This window comes from Mandrillus leucophaeus, unplaced genomic scaffold (genome assembly GCF_000951045.1).
Source record: "Mandrillus leucophaeus isolate KB7577 unplaced genomic scaffold, Mleu.le_1.0 Scaffold603, whole genome shotgun sequence".
Classification (NCBI taxonomy): Eukaryota; Metazoa; Chordata; class Mammalia; order Primates; family Cercopithecidae; genus Mandrillus; species Mandrillus leucophaeus.
Genome location: NW_012106509.1, coordinates 1,841,334 through 1,854,523, shown reverse-complemented (window position 1 = coordinate 1,854,523; position 13,190 = coordinate 1,841,334). Strand labels below are relative to the sequence as shown.

General features: G+C 35.9%; 1 long non-coding RNA gene across 1 annotated transcript in view; it reads right to left on the bottom strand.

Annotated features, from left to right (window-relative positions):
- Nucleotides 1–472: 472 nt before the first annotated feature.
- LOC105553705 overlaps nt 473–13,190 on the bottom strand; it is a 136,886-nt gene continuing 124,168 nt past the window's right edge. Inside the window, exons 3-5 of the long non-coding RNA XR_001008197.1 lie at nt 6,346–6,419; nt 3,330–3,407; nt 473–554 (exon numbers count right to left, since the gene is read on the bottom strand). This is a non-coding gene — a long non-coding RNA (uncharacterized LOC105553705). The remainder of the gene's footprint in view (nt 555–3,329; nt 3,408–6,345; nt 6,420–13,190) is intronic.

Sequence of the window (13,190 nt, the reverse complement as noted above, 5' to 3'; positions counted from 1 at the left end):
ATTCTGGTGTGAATTATCCAGATAATTGCTGCACTTTTTCGATTCACCTTGGGTGCATAGTTTTTTAAAAACTGTCTTTTTCCTTAATGAGAGTTCCGAAATATACAGACTCATAAGATGAAATAGTTTGATAGGGAAGAAAGTAGGTCTTGTCCTAACAGAACAGCAGGCTGTCAAACTATTTCATCAATCAAAAAACCAAGAACAGGCCTTAGATACCCCAAAATTCATTTTTAAAACTGGAAACAGAAGCAAAAATTTTACTTCCCTACAGTGAGACCTAAGAATGTCACTATGGACTTGAGAGAAAGACAGTCGCAAGTTTGTTTGCTAGTAGACTCCTAGGGAGCTGAACACAAAAATCCAATAAATAATTAGCTCTCCTGTGACAGGCTTCTGAATTACTGTGATACATTAATTGGACAAAATTAGCATGAATTAAGGCAAATAACTATAACATGTAATTTATTACTTACTAAGCATGGTGCTGCAGTGGAAGCTTCGGATTTCCCTTAAGATTGCTTTAACAGCTATAATGCATTCCTTAATTTACTCTGTGGAAAATCAATTTTTTCAGAGTTCATTAAGCACCAATATGTTACAATGCAACTCTCTAGAGCATAGAGCCTCAATACATTATGCAAATCCATGCCAGTGTGGCACCAATATGTAAATAGCAGTAATGTTATTGTCAGTTTCCTATTGATAAGTCTGACCAGAATGAGAATACCTAGAACTTCTTGACTTTGTTGACTTATTTTGTGTGGTTGGGGCTGTTGCATGCTGTCCTTCACTGAATATAGTGCCAATATTTCTTGCAAGGTATAGCAAAGCTTTCATCAATGACTGAAAACAGTGTCATTTCCATTAAATTCCATGCCTTCTTGTCTATGCTAACCAACCAATCAACAAGTGTTTATTAAGTATATATTATGGGCCCAGTGGAGTCCCTTCTGAATTTTAAGTGATAATAGGCTTTATTTACCTAATTTGAGCCAGAGAAATAATTTAGGTCATCAAAGCTGCAATTTCATGGAAATACATCTCAATTCCCCATTTCACTTGGCATCAGTTGACATAGGTCATATTAACAAAAAAAAAACATGTGGTTCAATTGAAAATAATTTTGTAAAAAGCAGTACATTCAAGAAAAGTATAATTGAAGCAATTTGTTTGGCTTTAAGATTTAGTAGATGAATTATTATTATAAAAATTAATATCCATAATATCTGATTTTTCAAAATTTGGTGATTTTGTTTTCCCAATAAATAGCAATTCCGTAATCCTTTATGACTTATTTTTTAAATGTTTCTTTTAGTTTCTAATTTTCCACTATTTATGTTTTCTCTGGATTATTTATAGCATTAAAAAATCAATTAAGCCTCAATGTTCAGAAATAATAGAATGCTATGGACTGAATTGTATCTCCTCAAAATTCATATGTTGAAACTCTAATCCCTAGTGTGGTAGTACTGGGGATGAGGACCTTGGGAGGTAATTAGGTTTAGATGTGATCATGAGGGTGAGGACATCATGATGGAATTAGTGCTCTTATTAGAAGAGATACCAGAAACATGCTCACACACTCTCTCCCTCCGCCATGTGAGGATAGAGGGAGAAAGCACTTATCCACAAGCCAGGAAGTGAAGCCTTGCCAGAGCCCAACCATGCAGGCACTGAGATCCCAAACCTCCAGCCTCCAGAACTGCGAGGAATAAGTTCGTGTTATTTAAGCCATCCAGTTTATGGTATTTTGTTAAGGCCGCCTAAGCTGGCTAAGACATTGGGTAACAGTTGGAATAATATAAATGTGTACAATTTGGCTGGTTGCATACAAATATTATGTTGGTTTATAAAATACTAGGTAGAGTATGATTCCTTTATTTGGTTCCAAAATATACTCTATTATATATTATATATACACAAATATATTTGTATATATAAATATATATGAAAATATGATCACTTATAGAATACAAAAATATATAATGTATATACATATATTATATACTATATATTATTTATTATATTATATATAAATGTGTAAGATATTAAAAATACAATATATAAAATATAATATATAAGTGTATATTTTATATATATATATTTATGGAAGATGGAAGATACATATCTAGGAGTTGTCTGCAATGAATACTTTCATTTCCTATAATAAATGAGAGCTAAATATTATTTAAACAAAAAGGAATTATATATATATTAAATATTATTTAAACAAAAAAAATTATACAGAATTTTTTCCCCTACTGATTCTATTTCTTCTTTCTTCCCTGCTTACTTGGTTCTAGGCACACTCTCCTCTTTGATCTTTCCTGGTACACAGCATACAAGCCCACAGATTGAGGAATCTGCACTTGCTGTTCTCTCTGCCTGGAGCTCTATGACTCCAGACAGACTCCTGCCAACTCCTTCGCCTTGTCCAGGTTATCTTCATTAAATATCAGCTTAAATGTGTGCCTACTCTTTCCCCTACCTAGAATTGCAAGCGCCTGTCACCACTGTGCTCCAATTCTCCTTAACTTAAGCCACTTATGTTCTCATAATAAAGCCACATATGTGTTCTTATTATAATATAATCGTACTATATAATTTATATTTTATTACTTTTGTTTGTTTACTTATTGTATGTTTCTGTTCACAAGGATGTAAACTCCATGAACACATAGATCTTTGATTGTTTTATTCACTGATCTGTGCCAAATGTTTGGAACAACGCCTGGCACATAGTAGATGTTTGATAAATATTGTTTTTTTCTGAATGAATAAATACATTTTAGCCAAGTATGCTGACTCTGCTTGTTTGGTTATATTCATGTGTGTGTGCATGTATGTGCAGAAAAAGGAAGAAATTAGTTAATACCAAATCTATAAAATGGGAAAAATAATGCTTACCTTATAGTGTTGTTATGAAACTCAACTAATATATGTGAAGTGTCTACCATAAAATGTGGAGCATAATAAGCATTCAGTAAATGGCATTTTGTTTTACTTAACATCTGGTTGCCTATTGTTGAAGGTCGGCTCTTTAATGTGCGAATTAAGGTGTTTTATTTCCTTCATATATCAATTATAGTCTATTTATTTACTTCTAGGTAAAATCCTTTGATGGACATTTAAGCTGTGCCAACTTTTTACACTAAAAATATTTACATTCTATTGTTTCAGTTATTTTTTCATATGTTTGCTTGCTCTTTTCCTTTATAGCAATTAATTTGAAATTACACATTTATTAAACCATGAATTTCTTTAATGTTTGTTTTCATACTACACTATAATTTCAGTGAAGGCAGGTACTCATTTGAATTACTTACCTTTTATATTTGGAACTTGGCACAGTGTGCTTGTCACAGAGTAGGTAATATATATGAAATTAAAGAAACACCAAAGACCTGAAAATAAATAGAAATGATAAAGCAAAAATGAAGGGAAGCCATCGTGAAATTTGAAAACAGAGAAAATTGTTGAAAATTATTTTTATGGGATGATAATATGATCAACTCCTCTCTCTCTCTATCTATACACATATACACACACACACACAAACATACACACACCAGATAGTTTGACGTATATGTATATATCTGTGTGTGTGTATATGTGTGTGTGTGTATATATATGTGTCTATATATATATACAATAGTTTTCCACTAAATTGTGGACTTCCTTGTTTTAAGCCAAACTCTTTTCACTAAGTTTGTCTGACATAAAAAGACTCAAACTCAATGTAGTTGATTGGAGTGCTAGCAGTGTTTTCTATACTGTAAATCACTACCTGATTATCAAGTATACTGATGGTGATTAGCTATTTAATGATAAAGAAATTGGTCATAATAATAGGCACAAAAAATTAAGATTTCTAGGCACCAAAAAAGATCTTTTTTGTGTGTGGGGAAAATACCCTGGATTTTTCCATATTTTCTGCAATAAATAAGTCCTTTTGTGAGTTTTGGTAAATGAGTATGACAGTGAGAATGGGTAAGATGTTCTATACTTTTTCTAATGAAAAATTGGGCTGAGGATTCCAATACTGCTGTTTCTCAGCTGGACAGCGTTTGTTAGTGTATGCTACAATTTTACCAAGAAATAAAGGTAGTTTAAGAATGAGAGAAATTTTGATGCTTCAGCATTTATATAATTTTTATTTTATTGGTTTTTAAAATGGAAATACAATGCAAATTATATGGAGAGTAAAACTGATAAGAATTAGAAGGAAAAAAATTAACTCATAATTCAAAAAATTGGAAATAAGGAAAAAGAGTCCAACAAACTACTGGAGTAAAAGTTAAAAAAAATCGCTGCTATATTCTACATAATCTAATTGTCATGAAGAAGTCACTAGAATGTTATTTCCATGCCTAGGAGACATCATGTTTTCATCACTGAATTCTTAACACCTAGAGCAGAATGAAAAAGGAGTCAGTCAGGAAGTTGGCTAGAGAACTAGTCTTTTAAGTATGTCAAAACATTATCGTGGCATCAGATATCTCTGGAAACATAACAAGATGGTGAAAATGGTGTTTCCTTATTTTCTCTTACAAAAAAATTTTATGAAGCAGAAAGAAATATTTTGTTTTAGCTTGGAGGGTGTAATAAAATCCAGCGGCTTCTCAGGTGGTAGATGTAGTTCTCTGAGGGGCTTTGGTGTTGCTGAATACTGTGTGGATTTTTAAGCCCAAACTGATTTACCTGGACTAAGAGGAGGTACTGAGCTTTGCATTAGTCTAACCATCCAGAGCAGTGGCCCCTTTCCCGTTTTCACAATGAAATTCTTAGCCTCTATCCTAAGTGCATGAAAAAGAAATATTTAGAGATTATCGCTTTTAAAGGATACCCTATTGATCATGCCTTGCTCTAGGATCCCACTGTTTTCATAGGTCTTTTGTCCCTACAACACCTAAACATTGTGACATTCTTTTCTGTTATAGTTGTCACAATGGAATGACTGAGAAAGATTTCAAGTCTCTGGGAAAAAAATCAGATGTAAAGGAGGCTGGGAGAAAATACGTTTGTGAAAGGCTTGATTTGATGACTTCATGGCTTCATATGGACATAGATTGTGTGGGAGAAATGCTGACACCTCTGGAATGCTTAGAACACAGCTAGTGAAATTTTGACAACAAGTGTCCATAAATATGTATTTTACAAGTAGGTTTTGTGACTGCGTTTGATAAACACATACGATGGTAAGGTCAACAAAGTATGACTCAAAAAGTATTTATGGAGCAGAGTGTTATGATGTGTTGTATCAGGTTTCTGATTTATATGGAGTAGCTAGAAATGAATTTACATGATAAAATAGAGCATTTACTGCCCATAAAGGATATAAAATACTAACCCAATTTGTACTGCAGAAGTTTATGTGACTTTTATTACAGGTACTTTGGTTGTTTCTATCTGCTTGAGAGTTATTTCTTAGGGTTTTTGCAATATTCATTTTAAACGTTAATACTCCAAGATTAGATTAAAATCTAAGTATCTGGTAAATAACATATATTGTGAAAGATTACGTTGTGAATGAGAACATTTTCTAACAGAGAAATAGCTATGAAATCTTTTTATGATCTATCATCCAAATAGTGCTATTAGAATGAGAGCTTTTAAAGATGTCTAATTTCTCAAACACTTTCCAAGTAATTTCATCTTTTACATTATATAACCATGTGTTCTGAAAGCGCTTTGAATAATAGAATCTCTTGGTCTGAGATTAATAACCACATCTGTTTGTTTACTTATGTGTTTAATAATAATAATGTCATATTTTTATAGCAATTTTAATGTGCTTTCACATCTATTATGACATTCTGAGCTTACAATAGTCATACAAATAAATCATCTTTTAGTTAGGATCACTTCATATTGACTCTTTTTATATAAACATTGAATCAAAAGTCTGGGTTCAAATCCAGTCTTTGCTTTCTGCCTATACATGAGACTTACGAGAGTTGCTAACACTTAATAAACATATACAATTGTCAACTATTATGGTTTACATACTTCATTATTTAATGACCCTTGGCATTGGCACCTTTATAATTTCTTTTTTATAGGTTACAACACTGAGGTTAAAGGAGAATAAGTAATTTGCCCAAGGTTACACAGCTTGTAAATGACAGAGCTGGTAATAGAATCCTTGCCTGCCTGAACCCAAAGCCTAACTTTAATTGCAACTAGACTGCACTTCTTTAAACCATGGAGACTAGGGACACAGCTTCCATAGAAGAATGCTTTGCTGTCAATGATCCTGCCTACCTGAAATGTAAATTGTGGACTTTATGGAGCCACATTGGTAGCCTAACACTAAGTTTATATTTTATAGCCGTCACTTACCTTTGCACGAAGATTTGCCACAGGATTTGTCACTGTTGCCATTCTAACACTTCCCAATCAAATAGAAAACAGTCCTAAAATGAAAATGTTGATCAAAACACTTCCCAGTTTCTCAGTCTTGATGTTACTGGTGTTTTCATCCTGGACATTGTATTTTGTTCTATTGAGAGAAGTCAGATTCAGAAGCATTTTCTCAAAGTGTGATGAGACAGAGGAGTTCTAGAGCTAACCAAGTAGGGCAGCTCAAGGAAGCACAACATGAAGGAGACATTCAAAGAGGATGAGTGAAGAGCTGCGAAGGGCCATGAAGACAGAGCCAACTGTCAGTGTGAATGGAAAACAATAAAAATACCAAGAAAGGAGGAAGGCTGTGGAGGAAGGGCATAGATTAGCAATTAGATCTAAGATAGTAGATGACACCGGCACATGCATTTGGTTGCAGTGTGGGAGAAAACCCCTGAGCTTAGGATACTTAGCATTTTATAATGATAGGCATGCCAGCCTTTGCTCTGAAGGGAGACATTATGTTTATTTTTCTGGACAATAATCATTCCTGGAGGGAGATACAATCTCCGTCTTCCAAGGCTCTTTGATAAACAAACATCCTTCAAAGAACAAAGGCAACCAGTGCCTTTACTTCCAGAATAAGCACATGCTTGTGGGACTGACAAAGATTTGTGTTCCATTAATATCCACCCTTGTTTCTATACTGTCTTGGCGTCTGGCAAGTTTTTCCCAAGGTGAATACACTCCATTGTCAACTCCAGTGGTGTCATTAATCTCTTCAGCTAAACTCAAGGACAAGTTCTATATTACCTATTCTATGTGGATAACTTCCGTCTAGGGATAACAGCCCACAGGATGTAAAACAGTCATTCCTCCTGAAAGCATCCCTGGGTAGTCTCACTTTAAAGAGATTCCTACAGTTATCTGAGGTTCTCTTGATCCACTGGTGGTAGTTCTTTAAACACTTGGAGGTCTCTTGTGAATACCTCTAAAGTATATGTCACTATGTTTTCAGGGGGGAAATAAATTCATGACTGGCTTTTATATAAGAAGTCCATTCCTGAAAGTGTCATAGTGCTGTGGAGATAATGCTATTTAAAATTATTGGGCCTCCCAAGTGGGACCTACACCAGTTGGAGGGTACAGATTGATGGAGCCTCCAGGCCAGCTGGTCAGTATTAGTTTTCCCAACTTAGTTCAAATGGTTGAGACTAGTCTTTGTGTTTGGAGGGGGAGCCAGTCTAATTTGTTCTGTTTGTCTTGTCATCTGCCTGGTGACATTTGTCTGCTCCATGCAATGATTAAGCTGTGACAAATGGTAAATGCAAATTGATAAAGGGGGTGTTGAAAGATGATTTGTATGTGAGGTGCAGAAGTTAGGACTCTGTACTCTTTCTGATGAACTTCTCTCTATGAGGGGACAATGTTCAAATCATGGTAGGAGCAGTCTGGTAGGAATGACAGATGCAGAAAGTCAGTTTAATATAAGGCTCTTGCAACAGTTTGGGAGATGTGCATCAGGGTGTTTTCATTTAGGAGGATCCGCCAGAGTGGCTCTGACAAACAGCATGTCTCAATGTCCCTACTGCTCCCCTAAGATTTTTATTCATTCCCCATCCAAGTGCTAAGGTTGTTGCTCTCCCTTCACTGGCACAAAATCAGCATTTCCCATTCAGGTAGCAATTATGACATTTGTTTTTCAGTCATCTTCTATTTGCATCCAGATCTTTCATTTGGAAGTATCAAATACTATACAACAGTGCAGTTTTATAAAACTCATAAAGACACATTACATTGCCCACTTTTGCCAAGGTGGGCTACCATAGCACACTTGGCTTAGAGTGTGCTTATGCAAATATTCATTATTCTCATAATCTAGGACTATATACATATATCCAGTAAGAGAATCCCGGTGGCTGACCATAATTAAGTTTGAATCCCCTAGGGCCCCTTTTAACCATGCTGATGTTCAGAGAGTATAGAAACCAGTCCTGCCTGAGGTAACAGTTAGGGGAAAGAAAGATACACCATGTTCATGAATGGGCAGAGCAAAATGCCAATTTTTCCAAATAAATCTATATAGCTCCCCAACCTCTTTGACCTGTGTATTACCCATAGAGCAGGTGAGAGGAACAGGTCTCTTTTGGGAGATAATTGTCTTCAATGACCTAACTACCTTACTAACATTGTGGACCAGGAGGAGGTAAGGAAGGTAGAGTCAGAAATATTTTTGGCTTAATTTTTGAGGAAATGTTTCCAGTGCTCAATATTATCAGATACCTGTGGATGTATGGAAGGACTATCAAATTTCTAGACTATATGGAGTCCAGCATGGAGTGGCTTTTCCAATAAGAGTTGAAACATTGTCATAATGGAAATTTTTTGAAAAGCCAAATACATGACACAATAACTTGCATCAAGGACCATAATGTTATAGCCAGAAAATGTCAAGGACCATAATGTTATAGCCAGAGTGGACATGACAAGTATATCAACACTCTAACCTGTGTTCCAGTGGTGAGACATGGCCAACAACCCCAAGAAGGTAGTCAAAAATCTGATGTAGTTAATCTGCTAGGAGTGAGATGGAGCAATACCCCTTTCAATGTGTCCTTTCTGACTGTGAGATAAATAAGTCAACTTTTGGCAGGAGCTACAAGTCTGGCATGTGGTAGGCAACACAGAGTCCTTTAGTTTGTGGTTGGCTTTCAATTGTAGATGTGTTTCCATTAAGATAAGGGGTTCAGGCAGCAATCACAGCAATCTGAGTGGTTCAGGCTGTATCAGCTGCTTGACTCCAGTTGGTCTCATCAACAGCTGACACTTACTAAGGCACATACATGAGTCACCAAGACAGTTTAATCCAAAGCCATGGTTGGTTTCCACAGTTTGCAATTCTGAAGAGCAGTGTCTTTAATCTGCTAGTCTGCAGTTTTCCAAGCGGCAGACCAAATATCTAGCCCATTGGCAACAACCCAGGAGTTGTACAAAATATACCAAGATTCATCAAGCAAAGTACTGGCCAGAGCTTTGAGCTCTGCCCATTCAGCAGAATGACTAAATCTATTTTCGTTCTACTGTAGATGGTTCTGGGTTGGGCAGCCACAGCAGCCCCGTGGACAACATCATAATTCAGTTTAGACAAACTATCAGTGAACCAGACCTAGACATTTAGGGTGATCTCTGTGAATCGAGAACACCATTGAGTCAGCAGCTCTGTTTCAAATGTGTCGGAGTGGGGAAAAAGTTTTTCCCAATGGGAAGGCTGCCTCTGTTTCATATAAAGCTGAGATACCATGGCTCTGTTCTTGGCTATTTCATTTCCATTTGACAAGGAAGGCCTGTTAGGTCCTTTCTGTCTTTTATTATTGAAGGCAAGTTATTGGGTCAAGTCATTGAGCCCAAGTTGACCTACCCCAGTATCAGGTCAAAGAGTTGCAAGGCCTTCTTGGATCAAGTGGTCCATGTAGGTAAGAACCTAGCACTAAGCATTATATGGTTTTCAACAGGATGTACTTGCTAGTCATGTCAAGAAAGTGATATAGGTGAAGGTTGCCACCCTTTGCCAGAGGCTCCCATTGGCTAAATCATTAGCCAGAGAAACTTTAAGCTCAAAAGGATGAGGAGATTTTGGGGGCTCCAAAGATACCAGCACTTCTCTACACGTAGCTCTTCCTAATCAGAAGAATCTCCACCGGCACTTTTGGGATGGAGAAGTACCAGCATATAACATATCAATTTCTACTGTGCATTCAGATGTTAAAAAAACATTGAATTGGCCCAAATGACCCCACCCACAGTGTCACATTAGCTTTCTTTCACCTCCATGAGCCCTATCTAAACTCCCTTAGCTCATGAGACATGAAGAAAAGGGACGCCCATGAGAAACTTTCTCCCATTGTCTGGTATTTTCCAAATGCGTTGTCTACCTTTATTCTTCTGTACTATTGTTCATGAAATTCCCTCTGCCTGATATATCCTTCTCATCTCTCGCTGTCAATATTTGTCTCTTTTAGAGCCCAGCTCAACTGTTGTATTCTCTGTAAAGCATTTGCTAACCACACCCGCTGGGCTGCACGTATGTGCTTTTCCTTGAGGGTTCTCATTGCCTATTTCTGTTATGGTAAGCATCCCACTGTGCTACCACTGTTTGTTCACATGTCTCTTTATGCAGCTAGCCTGTGATGTTCTCAGGGCATGGGTCCTCTTTTGCTCATCTTTCTATCTTGGTGTCTGGTGCCATGCTTGTTTACTGAACACTCACTCTTATGAGCATGGAGAAATAAGCTAGCTCCTATTGGAGTAGCATCTTATTTACCTTCCATTACTTTTTGACATTTAATAGGTCTTTCTTCTGTCCTGTTATTAAAGTTAAATATATTTCCTTTTCAAAGTTGAATATAATCAAATAATAGTGCTAGGAAAACAGTTATGGTTTATAGATTAGATTGTTGATATGATATGGAAAGTTAACAACGATTCAAGTTATTTGACCTAAAATCATATGTATTGCAAACTTCATTTGGCTACAAGAAGGTCTGATGGGCAAATTAATAGCTTTAATACATTATAAGCACTCATAGAGCATTAACCACATTGTAAGCAGCAAATATTAGTGGTTAGCCGAAACAGATATCAGGCCAGACTGAGTTTGTTTCCTATTTCTATTAACTACTGACTGTAGTTAAGCTATCTAACTTTTTTCTGTCTAGTTTTTCCTCTGTGTCATAAAAACAGCTATTTCAGAATATCACTGGAAGAAATTAAATATGATAATGCTTGTAAAGAGTATAGAATAATTCCCAATAACAATACATGCCCAATAAACGACAAAGCAAGGGATGCATTTAGGATGGTACTCCTTGAAAAATGGGTAAAAATTACATAACATTTGTATTAATGGACACTAATGACTTTTGTATATTTGTATTTGTATATTTTGTATATAATAATACAAAAAGTTTGTATTATGTTTTGTTGTATATTTTATCTTCTGATTCTAAAACACAACTGTGAGACAAGCAATGAAGGTATCGATATCTTAACAATGAGGCAACAAGGTCTCAGAGATAGTGACCTATTGATTGTCACACAACTTGCCAAGGACTGAGTCAAGACATTTAGCTAGAATGTTTGTCATTATCTGATATCTATGGCACATGAGCATTAAATCTTCATCTGTTCATGTTTCAAACAGAATAAAGCTCAGAATCTGCTCAAGGTAGGTACATTACCTACAGACAATTTATAAGATGTTAAGATGAAATGAATTATCAACAACTAACTCAATATGTATAAAAATTTCAACCAGATTTTTAGCTCAGCTTAAAATATACAACAAATTACAAATAACTGTGGTAAAATTCATAAACCAAATCCTTTTTGGAAATGGGAAGATTGTACATTGTGAATGCAAAAATGATTTTTAAAAAATCAGCATCTTCTTAGCAGGGGGGTTGTAATGTTTTACTAACTTTGCTTGGGGTGTGTCTCAGTCTACCTTCCATCTCTCTTTATTTGTAGTTGGTCATCTTCTCCAATGTTCTGTGCTGTTGTTGTTTCTCCTAACTTCGCTGCTGCTTCTCTTGGGAAAGATTCAGTCTGTGTTGCTTTGCATGTTTCAGAGGCTTATAGACTTCCTTTAGCTGTAACTGAATATTTGCTTATTATTACTAGGGTTTACTGTACTTTCTGCAAATGCCTATCCCCTCATGAATCACTATTTTCTAGTGGAATTTGTTTTCACATTAAAATATGTTTTTCTGCTTTCTTCCCAAACAGGATCGCATGGTAGATACTTGTCCTTCGCATGTTTAACTACTTTGGTTCTCTCATGGCCACATACCAACTTGGTATTTGCATAGGCTCCAGTGGCCAACGCAGCCTTCTTTTACTGTTTCTACATCATGGGAGAGACTTGCATCCACCCTTCCCTCAGGAAATCCTCTATTTTGAGCTGGAAAAAAACGCTGCTGAGCAGAACCACCAGAGTCAATTCTTTTCAGGAAATAGCAAAACTGTGCTCGTTGGCTACTTCCTTAAACTAAACAAGACTATACATCAAAATTTGTGGCAATATACCTAATTTCTTCTGTTTTCAACTCCTCACCATACATTACTTGTGGTTTAAAATAAACATGCAAACACAAATACATTCATTTTTAAGAATTTTTGTTAAAGGTGAGACAGAACAAAATGAGAGATTTGTCATAAATGAAACATCTTGTTAGGGTGATGTGGTAGCTCTGAGTTAGAAGATGCCATAAATATTAATATTTGTTATTGACATAAATATTCAACATGTTTTTGTTCAACAGTAGGTATGTATTTGTGAAATATAGTGATGGCCACTTTAGTCTTTAAAGTAGGGAAGGGAGGTAACTTGATGGCTTCTCTACAGTCCCCTTCAACCATTCCCCATTATATTAAGAGTAGAGAAAAGGAGAATTGCGTAACTTGAGAAGGGAGCCTGGAATGTTTGCATCTTCTCAGAGTACAGTAATTAAGATCAACAAAGTAGGTTTATTTTATTTGGCCTTTACAGGATCCTTTTCAAAAATTTGGGCTTATCTTCAAAGGATTGTTTTAATAGCTGAAAAGTTCAAACTCTCATACCTTAAACAAATAAAACATGGAAGTGACTGTTTGCTACAAAAATGATTTTAGGGAAAACTAATCTAACTAAAAATTGGCACTGAGTGCAGAAAGTTCCATCATCTCGAGCAAAGCATGCAGAGAGCCTGGGTGGCGTAGGGCAGGAAAGGGTGGAACTCTGACAACAGCTACAGAAAATTCAGTAGTCTCCATTATCTGTGGTTTTGCTTTCTGCAGTTTCAGTA